Genomic DNA, 7,450 nt, shown 5'->3' on the forward strand with positions numbered 1-7,450 from the left:
ATTTGTCAATAGTGTGTCCTTAGAAGTTTGCAATGAGTTTGTTTGTAACTATGGTATTGTTGCTATTACTATTATAGTTTCGATTCTGATTCAGATTTTGATTAGTTTTAGCAAGGAATGCAATAGTTTGTTGAGATTGATTGTTGTTTCTCTTATTGAACAACCAAAAAGAAAACACGATTTATAGATGGAAGAGGATCCATAAGAAGTATCTGACCTTAGGTTTGAGAGAAGGAACTATTCATTCCCTTTAAGAAATTCATGATGCTTCTCAATCGCTTCAACTCCATTAAAATCACACTTGTTGAAATTAATGAATTCTTCAGTAAGAGACTTCAATTTAGTAAAGTAAACACCGACTGAATCCAGATTCTGACTCAAATTGATAAGTTCTCCTCGGATTTGGAATATTATTGGGCCATTACTCTGTTGGAGGGATTTGAGTTGAATAGGAAGACATGATTACAGATCTGATCAAATCAGAAGATAGAACACAAATTCACAAGAAACAAAAGTGAATCGATTATTAGACTAGACTTTATATTATATTAGAAGGTGTCAAAGTGTAATATTGTAAAGTATATATATATATATATATATATATATATATATATATATATATATATATATATTTACCCTTGTAATCCATTGAACGATAACTCATAATATACAACATCGATTACCAAGATTAACTTGCTATCAGAACCCTAAACCTAATCGGCAGCCACACTAGCCGTTCTCCCTCCAGAATTCGTCAACTGCCATCTTCATCTATTTTTTGTTCTCTGGTAATCACAGGTAATCAAAGAACAAGATGACAACTCTTGTTGCTTTTACTCAAGCTGAGAAAACCGTTCACAACTCACACAAGTTTGGTTTAAAACTATCCTCAACCAATTACGGGTACTGGAAAATGGTGATTCAACCCTTTCTTGTGACAAACAATCTATTCAGCTATATCGATGATACCATTCCTTGTCCCTCATATACAATCTCAGTGGCTACATCCTCTTCTGATAAAGACAAAGAACCGAAAACTGTTGCACAAGTCAACCTTGAGTTTACAATCTGGGTTTTGAATGATGCTCACGTAAGGATGATAGCTCTGTCCACAATCTCTGAAAGTGATTTTCAACATGCTCAAGGAAACACCTCTCAAGAATTATGGATTTCTCTGGAACGTGCTTTTGCCCCTCATACCTCTTCAAGGGAATACACCTTGAAGACTCAATTGTTGAAGATACAAATGAAACCTGATGAGTCGTCATCTGCCTATCTTACTAGGGCTCAAGAATACTCGGATGCCCTAGCCAACATAGGCGAACCCATGAAAGAAAAGGATTTGGTTATGCTCATTCTATCTGGGTTGCGTGAAGAATACAATGGTCTAAATTCAACCATCCTTTCCCGTCAAGTCCCTATTCCCTTCGTTGATCTTCATGCTCTACTGTTAGATCATGATTATATGATCTCAAAAACCTCCAGCAAGGTTTCTCCAACACAAACCTTCACTACAACAACATCTATTCGGAAACCAGCCACTACAACTATCTCTAACCAGGCCTCCACAGAGGCAGTTCAAGCTATTCAACAACTTGCTGCTCAGTTAGGTTTTCAGTTGCAACCTCTTAGTTCCCAACAACCTCAAGCACACTACACAAATAGATCTTAGAACAACCGTGATCGGGCTCAAAATAGTCGACCTGGCAACTCCAACAACAATCGTGGACGTGGGAACTAAAACAATCGCATTCAAGGAGGAGGTACTTGTAATCAGTTTAGTTGGGTATCTAATCAAAATATTGTTTTTGGTACATGTAACAGGTGTGGTATAGGGCATGTACCGTCTCAATGTCAAACCGTGACCCCAATACACTCAAATCAAGAAAGGCACTGTTTGCCAACTATGCTGATTACCGTTCACAAGCTTCAAGTACCTGGCTTCCAGATACAGGATCGAGTCATCATGTTGCATCAAATCTCTCTAGTTTTGACAACTCGGAAGCCTACTATGGCGAGGATAATCTTCATGTTGGCAACGGTAAAGGTTTACCTATCTTACATATTGTTTCTTCAAGCTTCTATTCACCCAACAAAACATTCAATCTTAAACATGTCCTACATGTCCCAGCCATTACACAAAATCTTCTCTCTATTCAACAATTTTGTCAAGATAATAATGTTTATTTTGAATTTCATTCTACCTTTTTTCTTGTGAAGGACACGTCTACACACAATATCCTCCACATGGGTCCAAGTAACGGGGGTCTCTATTCCTTCACTCTCCCAAGAATGCAACCTAAAGTGTCCTTCTCTGCAACTCGTGCTTCTCCGACTACATGGCATCAAAGATTGGGCCACCCGCACCCTCAACTTTTGAAGTCTATGCTTTCTAAGTTTCGTTTACCTCTGAAAAACAATTTTTCTAGTATTTCTTGTGATTCATGTTCTATTGGAAAGTCCTCAAAACTTCATTTATTACCATCTAATATTAAAAGCAATCATATTTTGGATCTTGTTTTTTGTGATGTTTGGGGTCCTGCTCCTGTTACATCCTTTGGTGGTCACCATTATTTTCTATTGTATGTAGATCATTTTACTAGATTCATGTGGATATCCCCTTTAAAGCAAAAATTTGATGTTTTCCCTACCTTTAAACAATTTCTTCTCACAGTTGAACGTCAATTTCACACTAAACTTAAATCAGTTCAAATCGATTGGGGGGTGAATTCCGAAACCTCTCCTCCTTCTTTTCCACTCTTGGCATCATACATCGTCTCTCTTGTCCGTACACAAGTGAACATAAGGGCTATGTTGAACGTCGTCACCGACACGTTGTCGAAACTGGCCTCACATTATTAGCCAAATCCAATGTTCCACAACGTTTTTGGAACTTTGCCTTTGACACCGCTACTTATCTTATTAACCGGATGCCTTCACAAACAAATTCCAATACTTCACCTTTTGAACTTGTCTTTCACCATCAACCTGATTATTCGTTCCTACAAGTGTTTGGGTGTCAATGTTTTCCTCACCTACGCCCTTACAATCACTATAAAATGGATCTCCGCTCTACACCATGTGTGTTTCTCGGTTATAGTACCTCCCATCATGGCTATCGTTGCTTCTATCCACAAACCGACCACATCTATATTGCACGCCATGTCCGCTTCAATGAACAGTCCTTTCCATTTGCCATATCTCCAACTCCTCTTGATCCTTCTCCATTCAATGAACCATATTACTCATCTTATCCCACTGCTCAACCTGTTCCAACTTTACCCAACCACCAAAATGCCACACCACCTCAAACCGAACCACCACAAACATCTCCAACCATGCAATCACCTCCTTCATCTCAACCACCTCCTCTCTCTAGCCAGACATACTCCCGTCGCACATATACACACCCCACCACTACATCCACTTCTTCCGCTTATGACCGTTATACTCATGCTCATCCCTCTTCTACTCCCGAGTCTTCCGTACCGCCTCCTTCCAACCCACCACCTCGCACTCGTCCACCTAACTTTAGACAAAATCCCAAACCGAATCCCAGATTCGATGCCAACTCCTTTCACAGAGATACCACCCCTCCTGACACCGAACCTCAATCCTTTACTGTTGCTAACAAACATCCTCAATGGCGTCAAGCCATGGCTGACGAGTACTCGACCCTCTTAAAGAATGGCACATCGTCTTTAGTACCTCGTGTTCCTAATACAAATGTAGTTGATTGCAAGTGGGTCTACAAGTTAAAACGTGATCAAACCGGGGCTATTAAACGTTACAAAGCCAGGTTAGTAGCAAAAGGGTTTCGTCAACAACCAGGGATCGAATTTCATGAGACTTTTAGTCCTGTTGTCAAGTCTACAACCATTCGCCTTGCTCTTTCATTAGTTGTTGCACAAAATTGGCATCTACAACAACTTGACGTTCAAAATGCATTTCTTCATGGCAACTTACAGGAGATTGTGTACTTACAGCAACCACAGGGCTTTGTTGATCCACAAAAACCGAATCATGTATGCCTTTTACATAAGCCGTTATATGGCTTAAAACAGGCTCCCCAGGCATGGTTTCAGTGCCTCTCCAGCTCCTTACACGGTCTCGGCTTCATGGGTTCTAAAACTGACCCATCTCTCTTTATTTACTCTAAAGCTGGTACCCTCCTTTATATGCTAGTCTACGTTGATGATATTCTTCTGACAGGCAATAACCCTAAAGCGATTAATCATGTGGTCCGTAGTCTCAGTCGTTCTTTTGCAATTCAAGATATGGGCAGTCTTTCCTATTTTCTTGGGATAGAAATTACTCCAAGAGGTGAGGTCATCATCCTTTCACAGCACAAATATATTTTGGACCTTCTTGCACGTGCAAATTTATCCAACGCCAATCCTATGCCTACACCAATTGCAACCAATGCTAATCTTTCCCTTGGTGATAGCCCTCTACTTGATGATCCAGTCAAATATCGGCAAATAGTTAGTGCTCTTCAATATGTCACTTTATCTCGGCCTGACATTACTTATGTTGTCAATAAAGTCTGTCAATTCATGCATTCCCCTATGGTTAATCACTGGTCCACTGTTAAGCGCATTTTACGTTATTTGAAAGGAACATCAACATATGGTCTCTTGATACAACGCAATTCTGGGACTACTCTTCACGCTTATACTGATTCGACTTTCAATAATCTCAGTGCTTTCTCTGATGCTGACTGGTCCGGTTGCCCGGATGACCGTCGATCCACGGGGGGATATGCCATATACATCGGGTCGAACCTTATATCTTGGTCTGCATGAAAGCAAAAGACTGTCTCTCGGTCCTCAACGGAGTCTGAATACAAAGCCTTGGCCGACACGGTTGCCGAACTCACATGGTTACAGACTCTTCTACACGAACTTCGGGTACCCATGAAAAAAGTCCCAACATTATGGTGTGATAATCTAGGAGCAACATATCTTTCAGCAAATCCGGTGTTCCATGCACGAACAAAGCATGTCGAGGTAGATTTCCATTTCGTTCATGAGAAAGTGGCTCAAGGGTTGCTGTCGGTTCGGTTTATCTCCACAGATGATCAGATTGTGGATGTCTTTACAAAGCCTTTATATGTTCAACGGTTCTTAGATTTGAGAAACAAGCTACAAGTCGCTTCCCGGCCTTAGCTTGCAGGGGGGATATTAGACTAGACTTTATATTATATTAGAAGGTGTCAAAGTGTAATATTGTAAAGTATATATTTATTTACCCTTGTAATCCATTGATCGATAACTCAGAATATTCAACATCGATTACCAAGATTACCTTCGATTGAAAAAAATTCAAAAGAACAATTTGTGAATTGAAGAAATAAATCAATGAAGAGGCTTCGTAATTTAATGAACGAAAGATTGGTTCAAATCAAAGAACAGAGAAACTGAAAAGCAGATTGAGCAATTAATAGCTAACTAACTCACTTAACTAACTATCATAAAACTACAATTAAGCCCTTATAGTTTAATATCTCTAATATATATAAACTAGGGTCGTCAAAGCATATTGCTAATATGGCTTCCTTGTATTGTTTAATTTGGTTTTATTTAGGTTTTGTCTGACGCAAGATTCATAAGTATGATTTTTATATTGTTTGTCTACGTTATTTTGTAAGGTGTTGCATCCTTATAAAAGGCTTTCCAAATATACCTACCAAACCATTAACCTATAAAGTTGTGTTTTCTTAAATAATAAAAAAAAACAACATGAATGAAAAATTAGTATTCATAAAACATTAGTTTCCATATTGAGTAACACTCAATAAAGAAATTTTAAAGAATTCCAAAACGTTATCCATACCCATACAATTTCATCATAACTTACTACTTCCTGTTTGGTTTATAAATCCATTAAACAATTTGAAATGTATTTGTATTTTTGATACGTCTGCAAAGGAAATTTGGTCTTTCAACGAAAAAATTAAGAATGAAATTCGGTTCTTATCGGACGCTTCTCGGAATGATGAAATATCTCAAACATGGATTTGAAGGAATCTCTCTTAATTCAATTTCATTGATACACTGCATAATGGAATTTGAGAATCCATTTCCTTCGAATTCAGTAAACCAAACACACCAAGGATTAGGGATGAGCATATGGACCGGGGAACCGGCCGGAACCGGTCCTGGAACCGGAACCGAAACCCAATGGAACCGGTTGGGCCGGAACCGAAACTATAATTTCGTCAATTTTTGGAACCGGGACCCGGTAAAAATCGGTCGTTGGAATCGGCCCAAAACCGGGAACCAGACCGGATAACTCAAATTTTGAAATTGCATAACTCACTCAATTTAACTTTTTTTACTGAATCTTTTTCCTGCATGTAGATTATGATTTGTAGTTAAGTTTAGACTATAAAAACGTTTGATTTGGCTAAAAATTAGATGAGTTACAAGGCCCTCAAGGAAGGGTGTCAAATCAGAATTTTTTTTATGTTTCAGCCATTAAATGTAATCTGACTTTGTTGTTCAAATGTACATAACTCACTCAATTTAAATTCTTTTGACCTGAATCTTTTTCCTACATGTATATTAGGATTTTTAGTTAAATTTAGACTATAAAAACGCTTCATTTGGTTAAAAATTGAATGAGTTACAAGCCCTGCAAGAAAGGGTGTCAAATCATAATATTTTTTATGTTTCAGCGATTAAATGTAATCTGACTTTGTTGTTCAAATGGGTATAACTCACTCAATTTAACCTGTTTTGACCTAAATCTTTTTCCTACATGTAAATTACGATTTGTAGTTAAATTTAGACTATAAAAACGCTTGATTTAGTTAAAAATTGGATGAGTTACAAGCCCCGCAAACAGGGTGTTAAATCAGATTTTTTTATGTTATAACGATTCAACGTAATCTGACTTTGTTTTTCAAATGCGCATAACTCACTCATAAACGTAGTTTAGGTTTTGTAGTTAAGTTTATACTATAAAACACTTGATTTGGTTAAAAATTGAATGAGTTACAAGCCCCGCAAAGAAACGTGTCAAATCAGACTGATTTCAAAATCGAAAACCCGGCAAAAACCGGACCCGGAACCGTAACCGGCAGAACCGTCGAGCCGATTCGATTCTTGATTTTGGCCGAAGCCGGTTCTTGGGTAGGGTCCGAGTCGGGCCGGTTCCGGCCGGTTCGATCCGTTTGCTCATGCCTACCAAGGATGTATGAACAACAGTTGATGGGAAAACAGAATATAAAAAGGCCTAATATAGAGATGAATGAAACACAAAAACAATCCTATTACTTTTCAAAAGCATATGCTTGGTTCTTTTTACTTTTAGTTTTTTGCTGAAAATACCAATACTAAATCTAAATCTAAAGCCTGAACATATTTAGTGGATCTGTTACAGAATTATTATGCTTCCAAAAGGTGAATAGAAACCTCAATATCCAGTTTTTAATGTCAAAGTTATC

The 7,450-nt window shown here is 38.2% G+C and overlaps 1 long non-coding RNA gene across 1 annotated transcript; it reads left to right on the forward strand.

Moving 5' to 3' along the window:
• The first annotated feature begins 1,508 nt into the window (after positions 1-1,508).
• On the forward strand, positions 1,509-2,515 carry LOC111880270 (uncharacterized). Its single transcript, XR_002846431.3, has 2 exons — positions 1,509-2,041; positions 2,221-2,515. It is a non-coding gene; the product is annotated as an uncharacterized LOC111880270 (long non-coding RNA).
• The last annotated feature ends 4,935 nt before the right edge of the window (positions 2,516-7,450 follow it).

The sequence above is a fragment of the Lactuca sativa genome, chromosome 3 (genome assembly GCF_002870075.4).
Source record: "Lactuca sativa cultivar Salinas chromosome 3, Lsat_Salinas_v11, whole genome shotgun sequence".
Classification (NCBI taxonomy): Eukaryota; Viridiplantae; Streptophyta; class Magnoliopsida; order Asterales; family Asteraceae; genus Lactuca; species Lactuca sativa.